The sequence below is a fragment of the Alexandromys fortis genome, unplaced genomic scaffold (assembly GCF_014885135.2).
Source record: "Alexandromys fortis isolate MF-2015 unplaced genomic scaffold, M_Fortis_MF-2015_v1.1 scaffold_136, whole genome shotgun sequence".
Taxonomy (NCBI): Eukaryota; Metazoa; Chordata; class Mammalia; order Rodentia; family Cricetidae; genus Alexandromys; species Alexandromys fortis.
The window spans coordinates 1,176,933-1,195,758 of record NW_026068024.1 but is presented as its reverse complement, the minus strand read 5'-3'; the positions used below and the strand labels follow the sequence as shown (position 1 = coordinate 1,195,758).

General features: G+C 46.8%; 1 long non-coding RNA gene across 3 annotated transcripts; it reads right to left on the bottom strand.

Annotated features, from left to right (window-relative positions):
- Positions 1–3,294: 3,294 nt before the first annotated feature.
- On the bottom strand, positions 3,295–17,758 carry LOC126514572 (uncharacterized). Of its 3 annotated transcripts, XR_007595616.1 has the most exons (5): positions 17,706–17,758; positions 16,805–16,904; positions 16,289–16,333; positions 16,033–16,182; positions 3,295–3,853 (listed from the first exon to the last, which is right to left on the bottom strand). It is a non-coding gene; the product is annotated as an uncharacterized lncRNA (long non-coding RNA). The 3 variants fall into 3 exon arrangements; XR_007595614.1 differs by lacking the exons at positions 16,805–16,904; positions 17,706–17,758 and having other exon boundaries at positions 3,297–3,853; positions 16,289–16,786; XR_007595615.1 differs by lacking the exons at positions 16,805–16,904; positions 17,706–17,758 and having other exon boundaries at positions 3,297–3,853; positions 16,033–16,179; positions 16,289–16,786.
- Positions 17,759–18,826: the final 1,068 nt, after the last annotated feature.

Here is an 18,826-nt window from a genome sequence, read left to right as displayed (position 1 = left end):
AAGGTGATGGCCGTCAAAGAACCTCCATATGGGATTTGCTTTTATTGTGCAAAGTTAGCCATGGGCAGGAAACTGTCATTACCTCTACTGCTTACAGTATGCTGTACAAATTGGATGAGTAGGACACATAAGAAAGTAACTGCCAAACTTTGCCAAGACAAGCAAGGATTGTCCTTCAAAATTCCAACTCCACAGAAAAGTCTGTCAGGTTGTCTAGGCCTGTAGACCAAAGATGAATGTCCCAACTTCACAGATGAATTTTGGGTGACTGCTTAGGCAGCCAGCTGTTTCTGTCCAGCTCTGTCATAACTTGTATTACCATTCTAAAAATATCTTTTTAGACCTCAAAACATTCTTTTAGATAAAGAACTTAAGCTTTTATGCTTCTCAACCTTATAAAGTTTACATCTCTTATGTAAGTTTCTTTTTTGAATTTTGTAACAAGAAAAAATGTAACTGTAACTATCTCATCTTCAACTCCATCAGAGACCCAAGAAGGATGTAATGTTACCAGAATAAGCAGGAAGTGCAGAGCAAGCAACTTCCCAAACTAAGAAATGACAGAAGCAGCTCTTCCAGAGTGATACCGTGGCCAGAGCAAGTGTCTTTGCACTCTGGACTTGGCTAGCACTTTCAGGAAAGTAAATAAGTAATCTCGGTGGCAGTGGTTCTCAACCTTCCTGATGCTGAGACCCTTAAATACAGCTCCTCCTGTTGTGAGCCCTAACCTTCCTAATGCTGAGATCCTTAAATACAGCTCCTCATGTTGTGAGCCCCAACCTTCCTGATGCTGAGATCCTTAAATACAGCTCCTCATGTTGTGGTGAGCCCCAACATTCCTGACACTGCAATCCCTTAATATAGTTCCTCACATTGTGCTGACCCCAACCATAAAATTATTTCCATTGCTACTTCATAACTGAAATGTTGCTACTTTCATGATCACAATGTAAATGTGTTTTCCCATGGTTTTTAGGTGACTCCTGTGAAAAGGCCTTTTGACCCTCAAAAAGGTGACAACCCACAGGTTGAGGAATGCTATTCTATGGCCTCCTCTAGCTCTCCCTCTATAATTAAAGGACTATTGAGAACTATTTACTGGAAGACCCTCAGCCTCTTTCTGAAAAAAGGGACCATGATGGTTAATCTTCATTGACAAGTTAACTAGATTTGAAATCACTTGGAGGACACACTTTGGGGCATATCTATGAAGCTGTTTCTAGAGCTTTCTAGCTGAGGAGAAAGACCCACCTAACATATAGGCAGAACCATCCATGCATTCAGGACCCAGACTCAGTAAAAATGGGGAAAGGAGAAAGGGAGCTGAGTACCAGCATCCATCTTTCTCTCCTTCCTGACCCTAGAAGTAATGCGACCAAGTCCCCTTATGTTCTCACTACCATGTCTTCTGCGCCACGATAGGCTATGTTTCCTCAAACCCCCTCCTTCTTTAAATTGTTTTTATCAGATATTTTCTCATAGCAATGAGAAAAGTAACCAAGAAACCAGGAGACACTGAGCCTAGTTGCGTTGGCTAATATCCTCTGTACTGAATGCAATCTGCCTGTAACCCTGCCCAGGACCTTCCGAAATAGAGAAGACCTCTGGCCCAAAAACAATCCATATGTCAGGCCAACAGAAGCTAGCCCCAAGGAAGAATGGCTGGACCTACTCTGTCTGAAAAAGGTTCCACCTTATGGATATTGTCTAGACTTTGACACCCTTTTGTGCACAGAAGAAGGATATAAGTTTCTTAGAAAAGGTATACTGGTGCAGCCCAGGAAGATGTGGCATCCTCAGGAAGGACTGCCATTGTCCCATTTCTTCAGAGCCTCCCACGGGCAACTTTAGGAGCACAGTTGTGTTACTCTCATGCCCCTTTACCTATATACCCTTACAGTTAATACCTTTTCCGCGTGGAGACCCAGAGATGTTTTATCCTTGCAGCCCCAAAGCGCCAAGGTGTGATTGCTCCATTCTGTTTTGTAAGCAGTTCATGATGAGTAAATCCTGGGTCTTAAATCTCCGGGACTGCGGTTTGAGCGTTGCATATTAGAACTGGTTCATACTCCAGCACACGGGACTGAATTCATGTGCTTCAGTGAAATGAACGTTTATTCTCTATCAGGAACCCTGAGTACCTTATAACTAACTAACTAACTAACTAGCCACGTGGCCTTGAAAAAGACGTGTGAGGTCTGTCCTGGAGTTAGTGCCATACAATCTATCTACTTCCTAGGACCATTTTAGAAAGAAACCCTACAGACTCGTGTGTGTGGATGTAAAGTATACAGTGTACTAGGTAAAAGGTTGACCTTAGAACCCAGACATACTGTTAAGGGAATGAAGACAGGAGAATGCCAAAAACTAACAGTCTTACCTCTGAAACTGATTCAATTCAGATCCTGCAAGGATGAACTTATCCTGGCTAGGCCTCTGTTTTCTCAGCTGTACAATGGGGATATCAACATCACCCAGTGTAGGATGACTGGTTCCTATCTATCCCGTGTTAGAACAGCGCCTCACATATAGCACGCTATATGATCTGACACAGGAGGGGCTGGAGAGATGGCTCAGTGGTTAAGAGCATTGCCTGCTCTTCCAAAGGTCCTGAGTTCAATTCCCGGCAACCACATGGTGGCTCACAACCATCTGTAATGGGGTCTGGTGCCCTCTTCTGGCCTACAGGCATACACACAGACAGAATATTGTATACATAATAAATAAATATTTTAAAAAAAATGATCTGACACAGGGGTCTAAGCGCTGAATGGATGTCAGTTTTATGAAGAGCACATCACTCCAGCCACATGGGATTTGGTGGCCTCCCAGAGTCCTCCTTTGCACCCGGATATGAGAGGAAGTTTGGTGGGTCCAACATGTCCTTTTTCCAACAGGGGTGCTGGACCTCCCGTTCAGCCACAGTTGGCTAAGAACTCACACCTAACCCCTTCCCACAAGCCTCAGACCTCTCCTCTACCCTCACTGCCTCCACCACCGCTGACAAGGACCATCGTAGTATTCTGTGCCACGGTCATTCAGTTGTAATATCCCAGAAGTATACCTACTACTCCCAAAACACATCGCCTACTTGGAAGCATGAGCACTCAACACACAGACTAGGAAAGTCCAGAGGACAGCATAGGGCCTAGTAGGCCTATGGGAAACCCTGAAGATTATTATTTGCCTTAAACATCTTCAAAAGGAATTTGTCTTTCATTTCCTGGTTGGAAACATAAAAACACATTCTTTGATTCTGGAACAAAATGGTAATTTTAGATATATAATATATATTATTTATTTATCTGAAATAGATTTACATCACTTTCCAACCTTTCCTCTCTCCAGCCTCTCCCAGATCCCCTTTACGAATTGATAGCCTCCTTTTCTTTGATTATTATTGTTACATACATATATATGAAAATGTGTGTATGTGTGTCCACACAAATATATACAGAGTCTTCTGAGTCTGTTTTTGCTGATGGTGTCTGTATGGTTTTGAGGCTGACCACTTCACATTGAACAACCACGAAGGAGGCTCATCTCTGAGCGAGGCTAATTCTTCTCCCAGCTTTTATTGGTTGCCTGTGGTCTGGGGCACTCAAAAAAGTCTTCCCCCTTCCACAGGAATATATCTATTGGTGTTGCTATGATTTCAGTGTTGATTACGCCCCACTTCCAGGAGACTGTTTTTCTGTAGACTTTTTGTATTCTGACAACCTGTCTGGCCCCTCTTCTGTGATGGACCTGACGCAGGAGCTGTGATGTAGATGTATCCACTGGGGTGGGCTCCCCAGGAGCTGTTGATCTCTGCATGTGTCCAGTTGTGGTTTTCTATGATGGGCTCCATTTGCTGTAACACAAGTGAAGTGAGTACTTTTTAAAAAGGTTTATGGCCAGGTGGTGGTGGCACACACCGTTAATCCCAGCACAATCAGGCAGATCTCTGAGTTCAAGGCCAGTCTGGTCTACAGAGTGAGTTCCAGGACAGCTAGGGTTACACAGGGAAACCCTGTCTTGAAAAACAAAACAATCCGGGCGGTGGTGGCACACACCTTTAATCCCAGCACTAGGGAGGCAGAGGCAGGCAGATCTCTGTGAGTTCGAGACCAGCCTGGTCTACAAGAGCTAGTTCCAGGACAGGCTCCAAAGCCACAGAGAAACCCTGTCTCGAAAAAACAAAAAAAAACAAAAAAAAAAAAAAAGGAAAACAAAAGAAAACAGAGTTCTATGTCCACACTGTAAGTCTACTCTTGTTTACTGGGACAGTTGCTATTAACTTTATTAGTGGACTCTGGAGAGACATGCACTGTCCCCAAGGCTGCCATCACTGACCTCTCCCTGCCACTGGAGAAGAGCCACAGGAACAAGTGAGTTCTAGCCCGAGGGCCCAGCCTGCTCTGACCAGCCAGCTCGGCAAAATGCTGGGCCAAGTAGCTGCTTGCTGCCATCTATCCACTTGCTTCTGCAATAATTGTAACTCAACCTGACCTGAGATGACCCCGTAGCTGACCCCTTATAGGGTCCCCTCTAGGACAAGATAATTGGACTAGGTGTCCACTGGTCCCTCAGTGTGTGCTGTCAGCTGCTGGCTGGCTGGCCGCACTTTTGCACAGCATCCAGTCAATGACACCTTCGTGTCCAGCCAGGATGCCATCCTTGGCTTGAAGTGTAGATTTCCTAACACCAGATGTGAACTGTGAACGTCATGCAACAGTGACTGGTTCCCAGTATTTGCTCAGATGGCACAGAGGCCTTTGTCCTTGAATCCGTTCCCAAGCCAAACCTTGGGCTCTGTTCCCCAGCCTCCACAGTTGCTCCATGAAGAAGTCTTAGGTAAGAATTGACGTAGTCCCTCCTGAGTCTAACCCAGAAACCAGTAGACAGTCTGGGAAAGCCTCCAAGTCAGGAAAGGGCTGACAGAGTTACCTGGGTCACATAGACCCTGCCGTGGGGCTTGACTCGTACTGTTCTCTTGATACACACTTCGGTGCAGCAGACATTGCTGTTCTCTGTAGTGGTCAAAAGTCTTTTTGCAGGCTTTATCTTATCTAACCTCAGAACCTTAAGTTTGGTTTTAGTGATGGTAGTGGTGGTGATATGGTGGTTTTTTTAAGACAGGCTCTTGTGTAGCCCAGGCTGGCCTCAAACTCCTGATCACCCTGCTTCTACCAAATGAGGCCATTCCAGGTGTAAGCCACCATGCCCAGCATTAGAAAGCTGTTGTTGTTGTTGTTTAATTTCAGATGTCCTATGAAATAAGCTACTGGTATTGTGAATCCCATTCTGCAGCTCACTCAAGGTCTATGACCTCACAGGAGCTGAACTCGCTCTGCCCTCCAGCTATTATCAAAACTAAGAAAGCCAGCTGAGCAGTGCACAAGGCTCTGTCATGGAAGAGCACTTCCTGACTGGCCCTTGGCTGTGGTGATTATAGTACAATTAAGACCTTCAAAGACAACCTGGAGTGAAGGCTCACGTCTGTAATCCTGACACTCAGGAAGCAGAGGCAAGAGGATTGCAGTAAGTTCAAAGTCACCTTGGGCTATAGCTCAAGACCCTGTCTCGAAAAAATAAGCAACAAAAATATCAGAATAAAACAAAAGAATAAACCATCAGCCAGTGTGGTTGTGCACAACTTTGATCCCAGCACTCGGGAGGCAGAGATAGGTGGATCTCTGTGAGTTTGAGGCCAGCCTGGTCTACAGAGAGAGTTCCAGGACAGGTTCCAAAGTTACAGAGAAACCCTGTCTTGAAAAACAAAACATTAAAGTTCATAAATACGGGATCAGCTATAGACCCTTGCCCCCAATTTTAAAAAAAAAAAAAAAGCACTAATGTGCATTTTTATAAGAAAAGGAAATCGGGATTGGATTTTTCCCATGAGGAACACTTAATAAGCAAAGGATATTTATTTATCTCTTCATCATCCACTCCTGTTATTCTCTTTCCTCTGTCTTCCCTCCACCAGAAAGGAAAGGGATGGAGAGAGAACTTGAATAATAGATGTGAGATCACTGGCTAGACAGTGGGGGTCAATCTCAGAGGCCAGAAATGCCCTTATCCTGCAAAATGGCCTAAAGTAGGCCATAGACATCAGCTAGGACAGGGAGGTGAAAACCCTCTGGAGGTGTGAACCTGATGCTACAATATCAGAGTGGGGAGTGAATGGCTAAACCTAAGAGAAAGGAGGTACCTATAGCCAGATAAAAATAGGTAGATGGTAGGTAGATAGATAGATAGATAGATAGATAGATAGATAGATAGATAATAGATACATAGATGGATGATAGATAGATAGATAGATAGATAGATAGATAGATAGATAGAAAGAAAGATAAATAATACATACGTAGATGGATGATGGGTGGATTGATGAAGGATAGATAGATAGATAGATAGATAGATAGATAGATAGACAGACAGTCAGATAGATAGGTGTACTAGAGAGAAATTAGATGACAGAGGTAGAGCCTACAGAGAACTGTGTTTTCTTATTAAGAGAAGAGACCAAAACTGTGCAGGTAGAAACAGCATAGCGGTGTTTTCAGTCTGCTTTAGGAGACAGTACATCCAAAGCAGAGCTTGAGACCATGGAGAGGATCAGGAAGCTGGAAACATCTGGAAATTATTCAGCGATATTTGGGGTTAGTAAAAGCTGAACCTTCTCAAGTCTGGGACCCAGGGTCATAGGACTTGGCTACATGCTAGTCAGTCAGATCCTGGAGAGACTGTAAGAGAAGCATCCTGGGACCCGGGGGGGGGGGGGGGGGGACCCAGTGTGAATCCCTGGGTATTTCCTTCAGAAAGGCCATTTCTCCTGAACCCTGGATGGTTCTGGAAGAAGGTGACCTAAAGTCTTAAATATCTGACTCTTTTGCTGTTTAATGGCCTATTTGTGGCTTTCAGATGTCACAGTCTTTGCAAAAATAGACAAAGTTTTATGTCATCCAGCTCAGTGCTTCCGGAAGTTTGTCCTGCACATTATCAAATCAACTGCTTTTACCTTGAGGGGGAGGAGAAGGCACCACCAGGCCAGAGAGTAACTTGATCAACTAAATCTGCCTTCTTTTTTTTTTTTTTTTTTTTTGGTTTTTTGAGACATGGTTTCTCTGTGGTTTTGGAGCCTGTCCTGGAACTAGCTCTTGTAGACCAGGCTGGTCTCGAACTCACAGAGATCCGCCTGCCTCTGCCTCCCGAGTGCTGGGATTAAAGGCGTGCGCCACCGGGAAGCACAATAGAAAAAAGTCGTGTTTGGTTTTTGTCGTTGTTGTTTTTTTAATAACGACACATCCTCATGGAGCCCCTGCTATATTAGCCAGGCTGGGTCTTGTCTTGGGAAGAGCTGGGAGGCGTGGGATGGGTAAACAGTATTTAAGACTACACACGTGACCCCTTTGCATCCTCAGATTCCATTATTCCAGCATTTCTCAGAACTAATGCTTTTCTCCACCTCTACGGAGTACAAGGATGGGGTTTTACAGCCCTTCCTTTCCCAGTTAGCGCAATTCAGTTCCCTCTCCCACAGTTAACCGGCTCTCTCTGCCTGCATCCAGGCCTGCCAAGACGTTCCGGGACAGATGCAATTCCTTCCTGCTTCAGTTGGCAGAGATAGATGAGGCCAAGGACAGATGTCCATTCGGGAGGCCAGGAGATGTGTGACCCCTGGGTTTCACTGGAAAGAGAGAGCGGTTGGGAGACAGCTCACAAGGCAGGAGAAGGTCGGGTTACGTAAGCCAAGCACGCGGGTTTGCTTGCTGCTAATCACCTGTTGCTAATTAATACGCTGCCTGTCACAAATCTAACAAGGAAATGATTTTCCTGCTTAAGCAAGCTCGCCTCCCTGCAGGAGTGAAGAAGGCTGGCAGAGTCGTCAGTCCAAGAATAACATGTATTGGACCAAAGACGATGGTAGGAAAGCCAGGCATGGTGGCACAGACCTTTAATCCCAGCACTCAGGAGGCAGAGGTAGGCGGATCTCTGTGAGTTTGAGGCCAGTCTGGTCTACAAAGAGAGTTCCAGAACAGCCAAGAAGATTACACAGAGAAACCCTGTCTTGAAAAACCAAAAAGAAAAAGACCAGAGTTCCTGTTCACCAGAAACTCACAATCAAGACAGGTATACTTAAGTCAACCGTTCTGTCCAACCCAAGTTATTCACAGAACAGAATGACCTCCAGTGCACAAAAAAGTCAGGCATGCCTTGGGAGGCAGAGGCAGGCAGAACTCTGTGAGTTCTAGGCCAGCCTGGTCTACCAAGTGAGTTCCAGGACACCAGGGCTACACAGAGAAACTCTGTCTGGAAAACAAATCCTGCAGAAGCGCTTTGAGTGTTGAGTCAGACAGACCCAGTGGTTCCTTCCAGAAGGGCATTCTTCCAGACAGCTAGAACAGTCTGTGCAAAGCTAGGGAGTAGGCTAGGGTTCTCCAGTCCTGACATGGTAAAATCCAGCTCAGATTCCAATGGCAGAAGCAGAGCCTCCCTGCCCATGGGGCCAACAACAAAGATTGAAATTTGAGAAGGGAGAAAGAGGTCAGACCAGTGAACAGGTCAAGAAGGAGGAGAAGAGAGCCCTGGGAGATGGCCAGGCCGTCTGCGGGTGTGGAGGCGTGCCACTGTGAATCTGCGGAGGGGATGTGTGGGGATGCTGACCCAGTTCAAATGGCAAGCATGTTCAGCGTGGCTGCTTGCAGGATACATCAGTCTACTCTGCTTGAAGAAGGAGTGGGATCTAGTGTGATGCACGACTTCAGGCCCAGCACTTGAAAGCAGAGGCAGGGGAATCTCTGTGAGTTCCAGGCCAATCTAGTCTGCATAGCAAGTTCCAGACCAGGGCTACATAGTGAGACTCTATGAGAGAGAGAGAGAGAGAGAGAGAGAGAGAGAGAGAGAGAGAGAGAGAGAGAGAGAGAGAGAGGAGTAAAGGGGGGTGAGAAGTGACAAGTGTGAATTAGAGCCTGGGGACACTGGGCAGCCCCTGTGGATGTCCTTCTGGGAAAAATGAGGCCTCTGAGAGAGAAGACGGGGTCTGGAGGGGAGAACTGAGCGCACCTGTACACAAGAGGGGAACACGGGAAGCTGGCAAGGCAGCAGCAAAGGCTATGGAGCAGGTGTTGTGCTTTCTGCATCTGAACTGACAGTGTGCTGGTCCCTCAAGGATCAGGCTCCACCCAGCATTAGTCTTCCTGACTCCATCACTCAGTGTGCCCTTCTTCTAGAACCCCGCGAACCTCGAACGTGGCCCATCCTGAACTGAGGATCTCATCACCATCCTTCTTCCAGGCTCTTTCCAAGACACAGGGAAGGAGTCCTCAGCTCACCCTGATACCTGACCCAGAAATCCAGGGAGGGTTTTTCTCCCACTCTTCCCTCTAATATAGTGATTCTCAACCATCTTAATGCTGCAACCCTTTAATACAGTTCCTCTTGTTGTGCTGCCCCCGCCATAAAATCATTTTCATTGCTACTTCATAACTAATTTTGCTACTGTAACGAATCATAATGTAAATACCTGATATTTCCTATGGTCTTATAAAACAACACCTGTGAAAAGGTCGTTCGAACCCCAGGGGTCACCACCCACAGGTTGAGAACCACACTCTAATAAGTCATCTCCCAGGTTACTCTGGAAGCTACTGTCCTGGTGTTCACTGACTGTTACTGTTTTAATAACTTGCTACACACTAAACAGCTTAAAGTGCCACACAAATGTATCGCCCTCATAGGAGTTCTGAAGGTCAGAAGTCCTAAAATCCAAGCTGTCCACAAGGCCGCGTTCTTTTAGGGGGCTCCGGAAAGAAAGGGCTTCTTCCAGCCAGCCTGAGCTTCTACAAGCCACCTCAGGGTTCTCCAAGGCCAGCAGCACGGCAGCTCCCGATCTCCCCTTGCTTCTGACCGTCTTCCCAGCTCACCGACATACAGATGATGACCCCATCTCTAGACCCTGAATCACACTTGCAAAAAGTCTTTTCTGGCCGGGTGGTGGTGGCGCTCACCTTTAATCCACTTGAGAGGCAGAGGCTGGCGGATCTCTGTGAGTTCAGGGCCAGCCTGGTGTACAGAGTGAGTTCCAAGATAACCAGGGCTACACAGAGAAACCCTGTCTCAAAAACATGATAGATAGATAGATAGATAGATAGATAGATAGATAGATAGATAGATAGATAGATAGATAGAAGAATCTTGCAAAGGAACTGATTCACAGGTTCCAGGGCTTAGAAATGGTCCCTTCAGGGGTTCATTGTCTTGACTACCAAATACTTCACTCCAGCCTCATTGCTACTCCTGTGTCCCACCCAGAGTCTCCAGCACATTCCCAATTGCACAGAAAGTATTTGATGGGGGTTATAGAGGATCAAAGAAGGAAGGAGAGGGGAGAATGCTCTTCCAGTATGCTTCCTGGGGACAGGAGGCCCTTCTTTCCGTCTCTTAGCCACTTTGCCCTTTCTTCGAAGCATTTTCTATTTCTTCCCTCTCCTGTTCCTGCCCACAGAGCCTTTGCCCCTGCTGCTTCCTGTCTGGAACAGTAGCTACTTTTTTTTTTTTTTGTGGGAGGGTGGAACTGAGGTGGTCTCATTCTAAAGACCCAGATGACCTGAAGTTCACTACGTAGTCTAACTTTACCTTGAACTCATGGTAGTCCTCCTGCCTCAGCCTGCCAAGTGTTGAGATTATAAATATACTTAAGTATACACCACCACACCCAGCCAATTAAATCCCTGCCCCCTGCCCAGAGTATCTTGACCTTCACACCTCAGTTTAGGGGATACCTCCCCCAGGAAGCTGCCTCAGACTTCCAGGTTAGGGTTCCTTTTGGGTCTTTAGTGTCCTATTGGGCTTCTTATCTGAGCCCTTATCTCGCGTTTGTATAATTGCCCTGTCACTGTCTCTAAGCTGGGAGGACCTTAGCAGGAAGGAGCCAGGTCATTTCCTTGTTCTCAAAGCACCTAGTGTCAGCAGGTAGGTTCCTCAACTTCACCATCTTCCTGCCTCAAGAGTGCTGGGTTTACAGGTGTAATCCCACCACGCCTGTCTTTGTCTGAAACTGTAGCACCAAACCTGCTAGGACTGGCTTGTTGCAGCCTTGGTCCAGGTCTCTTCTTTCCCATATTTGTTTATTGCTTTATGACTGCTTGATTGGAGGGAGGGAGCAGTGACAATCGGTGGCAAAGTCAGTAGCCACTTTTCTAGGGGGAGGGAGGGGACAAACACAGTTCAGGGCTCATTTCAGCTCTGGAAGGCAACTGAGGACAAGGCCCTGGCCGAGAGAGAGAGCTGGGAGGTTGTCCAAAGTGGAGATCTAGAGGGAGGTTTCCCTGCGTGGGTCCCATGGGCAAGGCTGCACCTGCTGTCTGCAACGTCCTCACTGGCCTGAGCCAGACTCCAGACGTGTAATAAGAATTCCAGGACAGACACAGGAGGTAGCAGCTGGTTATCAGCCATCCTAATGTCTGAGGAGGCTGGCCAGGGTGTGGGTTCTAGCGGGCATGCCTAACTGGGGGCTGCATTCCTTCCTGTCCACCACCCGTCTTGTTTTCCTGCTCCCTACCTCCCCGCCCCCCTTTGTACTTCCCAATGCCAGATCCACTCAAGGCAGACAGTGCCATCAAATGTCAGGTCCCTTCAACAAGTGTCTCAACCCTTAACAAATGACTTTAATCAGGCCTGGTGGGGCAGGTCTGTAGTCCTGGCTAAAGAAGAACAGAAATTCAAGGCTAAACCAGGCAGTGGTGGTAGAAGCACATACCTTACCTTTAATCCCAGCACTCGGGAGGCAGAGGCAGGCAGGGTGGGGAGTTCGAGGCCGGCCTAGTCTACAAGAGTTAGTTTCCAGGACAGGCTCCAAAGCTACAGAGAAACCAAAACAAAAACCAGAGTGAGGGACTAGAGAAATGGCAAGTCAGCAGTTAGGAACACTGGCTGCTCTTCCAGAGGTTCATTTCCCAGCACTACCAGGGAAGCTCACAACTGTCTGCCCAGCTCTACAAGATCTGATGCCTGCTTCTTGTCTCCCCAGATACTGCATGCTCATGGCACACATACATATAAACAGTCAAAATACCTACACATAAAATAAAAATAACTCTTTTCAAAGTGACTATTAATGGACCTCTTCAGTCTTTTAGGCGGGGATTGCTTTCTCCCCGAGCTTTATGTTATCCTACAGTTCAGCTGATTATTTTTCTGGGTGTTCATCTAGGTTGTTTTAGGGTTTGTTTTACAGTATTTTCTTCTCACTAGCCTTGGGAGCAAGTAAGAGAAGCTTTCCTTTGTAGACCAGGTTGGCCTCAAACTCAGAGATCTGCCTGCCTCTGCCTCTGCTATCTCTAAAGGCAAACACCGCCACATCCAGCCTAAAAGAGTCTCTTAGAGCTGCTCTTCCAGAGGTCCTGAGTTCAATCCCCAGCAACCATATGGTGGCTCCCTAATGAGAGCTGGTGCCCACTTCTGGTGTGCAACCATACATGCAGGCAGAACACTGTATACCTAATAAAAAATTAAATAAAAAAATAAGAGAGAGTCTCTCAAGTGGAAGGTACTTGCACATCTGCTTGGGAAGCAGTTCCTAACTCATTACCACAAACACCTTGTGTTTCCAGCCCTCTATCTTCTCCGATTCTTTAGCAAATCTTTTGGTTTTCACCAATCTTAGGGGTTTATAAAGGAATCTTACTTCTTTTTGTTTGTTTGTTTGTTTGTTTTTTGAGACAGGGTTTCTCTGTGGTTTTGGAGCCTGTCCTGGAACTAGCTCTTGTAGACCAGGCTGGTCTCGAACTCACAGAGATCAGCCTGCCTCTGCCTCCCGAGTGCTGGGATTAAAGGCGTGCGCCACCACCGCCCCACATACTTTCCTTTCATTTAACTTCCCTGATCACCAGTAAGGATGCACATTTGTGGACTTAAAAACCTTTTGGATTTGTGTTACAATTGTCCAGATCGTCTTCCTGATTTTCTTTGTTACTTTTCTTATTGTCAATCTTTAGTTTTTCTTAATATGTTTCATTCAGTTTTGGGTTTTTGTTGTTGTTGTTGTTGTTGGCACATTAAAGGTTTCGTTTCCTTTATGAATGTAGCTGTAAGCCTTTCTTTTTCATTCTAGCACGGTTAGCAGAAGAAAGCGCAAATGACTCGAATAAAGATCTAATAGTCTCACTGCATTCACCTTTTCATTTCACGGGGCTTTTTTCAACAGCTCCAGAAATCTTTTGTACTTCTTCACACCCCTTCTGCCCCCCAAAAAAAAATCCATCAGCAAAGGCTTCCTGGAATTTGCTAGGTAATGGGACATGCTTGTTTTGAAACCTAGGACTACCCAAAGTCTATCAAATCCAAACAAATAGGTCAGCAACGCCCCCTTCTGGAGGCCTGCCAGCAGGACGGAACTCTCCTGGAGCTGGCGGCTAGGTTTGTTCAGATCAAAGGGCCAGGCTTCCCAGCCCAGCTTGAGGTCGGCCCCGCTGCTACAAAGCAAACCGAAACCCACACAAAGGACTTGACCACCTGGATTAGACTAAATGACCTGATTAGAGAATGGCCTTTCTCGATTGGCTAAATCCACTGTATACTTCCCCGCCCGAAGTCCCAGGAACATCAACAAACAGGCCTTGGGGAGGGGATAACCCTACACTGAGAAGGAGGGGTAAACTGAAACTGGCCCCTCCCCCACCCTCACCCCTGCCCCGCTTTCAGTCTGTAACCCAATCAGGCTTCCATCTGTAGTGGCCTCCTAGCCTATGTATTCAGTGAGCTGTGAACTCACATCCTTGGGGCATCCTTGGTGACGCTGGAGGAGAAATGGAGAACTGGCCACTCTTGGGCCCCAGGTGTCTCCACAGAATGGTACTCAGGTAATTTTTCCAGAGACCCCCATTCCTTCTCTCATGTCTCCAGGGCATATAGTCATTTCTCCCATCAAAGGTAAAAAGCGCCCTACCATGGAAACTGAACGATACCCACAAAGTCACACAGATTCAAGTTCAAATCCCCGTGTGAATTCATGCATGACTTAGTCGACTCATCCAAGCTTTGATTTCTTCCTCTGGCTGTAGGAGAAAAGAGCTTCCTCGTGAGATCGTGGAAACGACTGGGTTAAGTTTAAATAAAGTACATCACACCAGAGCAGCGGCTTGAAAGCCTGTTTGGGGTCACTGGAAGGACGTGTGCTATTTGCACAAGGAAATCAATGATTCAGTTCTCCTGGCTAATCGGGTGTTGGACATTTGCCAATCTTCCTTTTTCTTTCCCCCAGTGAACCAAGAAATGAGCTCCCCTGGAAAGAGGGACAGCCCCTAAGCACTAGGTGTGTTCAGGATAGAATTGATGTACAAACATCGACTCATTTTATGTTTAGGATAGCCTGGTGAGCTGGATAAAACAGGCATAGAGCCACGCTCCAGTTGAAGACACAGAAGTTCCAAGAAGCACGGTTACTTCCTAAAGCCACATGTTGAGCACAAAAGAGCAGTGACAGGAAGTCCTGGAAGTGTCTTTTCCAGGATCCCGAGTGACTTGGGTCCTGGCTCATTCTCTTTCTCCTGTCCTAATGATGAGTCTCAGGCCTCCAATTATTGCACAGCGCATCTAACCTGGCTCCTAGACAGGCTGAACCTCTTTGGTGGTTTTGAAGCCTGTCCTGGAACTAGCTCTTGTAGACCAGGCTGGTCTCCAACTCACAGAGATCCATCTGCCTGCCTCTGCCTCCCAAGTGCTGAGATTAAAGGCGTGTGCCACCGCCGCACGAACCTCTTTCTTTAGGGAGAAATTGATCATTTCATTCCCATCAGCAACAGTTGCCTGACCCACATGACCCTTCCAGTCTCCAGGGTTTTCCTGCTAACAGGAATTGACTGGAGAGCTATTGAGATGTCTGTCCTGTCCCTTTAAGAGACAACCCATACCCGCTCCCTCCCTCATCCAAAGCTGATCTTCAGCTTCCAGTCTGAGTTCCTTCTCCCCCATCACGCCCCCCTCTCTCTCTCTCTCTCTCTCTCTCTCTCTCTCTCTCTCTCTCTCGGCAGCTTCTGTCTCTCCCTTCTCCCCACTTCTCTCCTCCTCCCACCCCCTCCAGCCTCACTATCTGCTCTTCCCCCTTCTCCCCTTCCCTTCCATAACCAACTAAATAAATATCCAACTTCACTCTGCGTGGTGCACCTATCCATCTCCGTCTCTCAGTCTTTATGCCTTGTGGCTTCCTGCCTGGGACCTGGCTGCCTTCATGGCCTGCCGTGATCTTGGGACCCACTGTCCCTGCCACCACTCAGGGACCTGCGGCATGGTCTCATGGCCCACTGCCCACTGCCACTACTCGGGGACCTGCAGCATTTTACTTAAACCATTACAGCTATTGTGTTTAGTGTTCCTGGGTTTCACAGGAACTGCGGTTCTCTGCACTGTCCCAAGCTGGCAAGCACAAATCAGATGATGGTAGGGAGGAAAAGAAACAAAGGTTAACAGACAGAAGAGAGGGCAAAAGAAGCATCTTAGAGGAGCCAGCAAATCGTTATTTAAACGTAAAGTGCCTGCTCGTCCCGATGGTCAAGATAGTGACCTTGCATTTGTACTGTTGGTCTTTGTGACAAGCCTGTGTCTGTTTTATCCTCAATACACCTGGCCTGGCATCTGGCATCTTCTCAGAGATGCCTCGCACTCCAGCCTTCAGTCACGTTCTGAATGTCACTCTGCCAGGTCCCACCCGTCCGACATATTCGTCAGTGCTTGCGGGGAAGAGTGTGGATCAAGAATGAAAAAAAACAAGAGACAACAGATAGAGTCGGAGGGCATCTAGTAAATACTGCGATTCACCTTGCAGTTATTTCTAGCAGCCCTTATATACTCCACTCCAAAAAGGAGGGGGAAAGCAAAAGACTTCTTTACCACGGTACAAGGAACAAACAAACCAACCTTCTTAATACCCAAAACCACAGCCTAGGTCAAACACACACACACACACACACCCTACGTCAAAACAATCTGTTAGTAGCCACACCTTAAGTCAAACCTTGAAGAAGCAAGAATAGGTCTGAACTCTCTGACCTTTAGTCAAGGTGGACAGGAAGGCACAGTCCTTAGCAAGGCTCCTCCACGTGTGGCCTGGGTTTTGTTGTTGTTGTTGTTGTTTGTTTGCTGGTTTGTTTGCATTTGGCCTTGTTTTGTATTCTGTGACTCTTGCTTTTTTTCTCCCTACTTGCTCCAAGTGAAGAATAGAACCAGACCTCAGTAGAATTTAAGAACAAAGCCGAACACCCCCCACCCCCCCTGACAGGCAAATGGCAGGATTGAAATCTCTGACCTTCCCGTTGCCAGTGAGGTCATTTGAGGTCATCCAGGCCAATCTCTGCAGATAAGAAATGGAGGTCTGACTAGAGGCCCCACATCACCTCTCACCTTAGTGACAGCCCTAAGCCCAGAACCCACAGCCCTGGTCTCCCTAATAGCTGGCATTTGAAACGTCTTTGGAATGTGTTTCCGTTTATTTCCCCGCCCCTCTTTTCAGGTCCCAGAGAAAGGGAACGGCCTTCCTGTGGTTGTTGACAGTTGGTGTCTGAGATGTAAACAGAAACCTAGGCCCTAAGTTTCCCGAGCCTCCTTCTAACAGTAAACAGAACACTTACTATACTTTGCACAATGCCAGCACTCATTAAGGAAGTTGGTGCTTTGCCAGGTGTTGGTGGTGTTACACACAGCTGAGCGTGAAGTGAAGACCGGCCTCTGAGATCACTAAGAGCCAACCTTTACTGCAACAGAATGATCCAGCCTAATAGTTCTCAAGCATTGGCTCACCTGAGGTGGGGACTGGTGCACATACCTGTAATCCCAGTTGAAGCTGAGGCAGGAGGGCTGTAAATTGGAGGCTAGCTTGTACTACAGAGCAAGTTCAGGGCCATTATGAACCACACATAGAGACTCTATAAACATAAAAGACACATAAAAACAACAAAAAAAAAAGATACTAAAAGCAAAACACGTCATCCCTCAATGGCTAATGCAAGGGGGTTAAAGAAAACATGAAAAATCACCAAGACAGGCTTCATAGAGACCAACTGGAAAGTAGGCCCAAGTCTTAGTAGTTTTCCCTAAGGTTCCAAGAAAGACCACAAACTGAACCCACCCAGGCACCACCCAGGAACAGCCCATCCAAAGGAAATTCCTAAGGTTCCAATAGGATCACCTGACGTCCCTTAGCCCAGCAAACCCACACCCCTTCACCAAGACACTCCTAGACAGATGTCAGCCAATCAGGGGTTCTGAACCTTAGAAATCCCTCACCCCAATCTCTATTATATATATAAAAAAAAAAACTCACCCCAACTGAGCTCTCTGATTGTGCCAATGCCTTAGACACATGGAGAGTCCAAGTTTGAACCTGAACAAGAATAAAAACTCTTCCCTTTTATGTACAGGCCTCGGTCTCCTGGCTGGGTCTTGGAAGACTCCACGGCCTGGGCATTAGATGAGCCTGATAGCATCTGATTCTGTTTTAATTTATGGAGAACTTTGGTCCAGTGTAATGTTGAATTAGGAGCGGCGGGGCTGCGTCCCCGGCACCCGGCCGCCCGCATGGCTAGCTTATGCCCGAAATAATTACACGGAAACTGTATTCTTTCAAACACTGCCTGGCCCGGCTAGTTCCAGCTTCTTATTGGCTAGCTCTTACATATTGTTCTAACCCATTTCTAATATTCTATGTAGCCCACAAGCTGGCTTACCAGGGAGGATCTTAACCTGCGTCTGTCTGGAGCGGGAGAATCATGGCTACTCTTCCACTAAGCTTCTTTTTCCCAGCATTCTCTTCTGTCTACTCCGCCTACCTAATTTTCTGTCCTATGAGGGCCGAGACAGTTTCTTTATTATTACAAGACCCACCTCCATCAGTGTAATACAAGGTACTTAATGACCTTTTATTCCCCCAACCATCTCCCTTTGGATGAGAAATCCCCAATATAGGAATCCATAGTTAGGGAGAATGTACACAGAGACCACTCAGACCCAAATAATCACTCAGAAACTATATTAATTACAACCCTGCTCAGCCAACAACTCAGGCATATTTCTAGCTAGCTCTTATATCTTAAATTAACAAGGCTCTTGGTTTGCTACCTCTTACTTCTTGGGCAGCTACATGGCATCTTTTTACTCCGCCTACTCTCTATATATATCTCTATTCAGATTTCCTGCCTGGCTTTACTCTACTATGCTATTGGCCAAAGTAGCTTCTTTAATAACCAATGGTAATAAATCATATTCATAGCACACAGAGAGGAATCCGACATCAGGAGAATATACGGAGAACTCAGTGAGGAATATGGAATATCTTCAGGCCTTCTCACCTTGAGCTTGGAAATGACTAAATGAGTCCATTACCACATTGAAGAGTGAGGTGTACAGGGCTGGAGGTAGAGCTCCAGGAGGACGAGAGGGGAGAGGTGACCTGCCTCATTGAGTTTATGGGTGGCTGCCCAGTACAAAGATAATGGGAGGTATCAGGGTACCCAGTTCTTGTACACTGCTGTCTTGACTATCAAAGAAACTGCAGGATGTGTAAGGGAAGATAAGAGTGAGGAGAAAGAGTCCTAGAGGGAACTCAGCAGAGGCGCTAGTAACCTGGCTCCTGAAGCCGTGCACCCTGGTCACTTCCCAGGAGCCTCACCTGCCCCTGAGATGCTGTCCTGGTCTCTGTGCTTCCCCGAGAAGCTATACTTTCCATGTAGGTCATTCCATAATAAGGCTGAGACACTTATTTGTGGAAGGATGTGGTACAGGTCCTTGGAGAGAGAAGACAGCTCGACCTCAGACAGAAATATGTCCTCTGAAATTTGAGTCGCCTTCT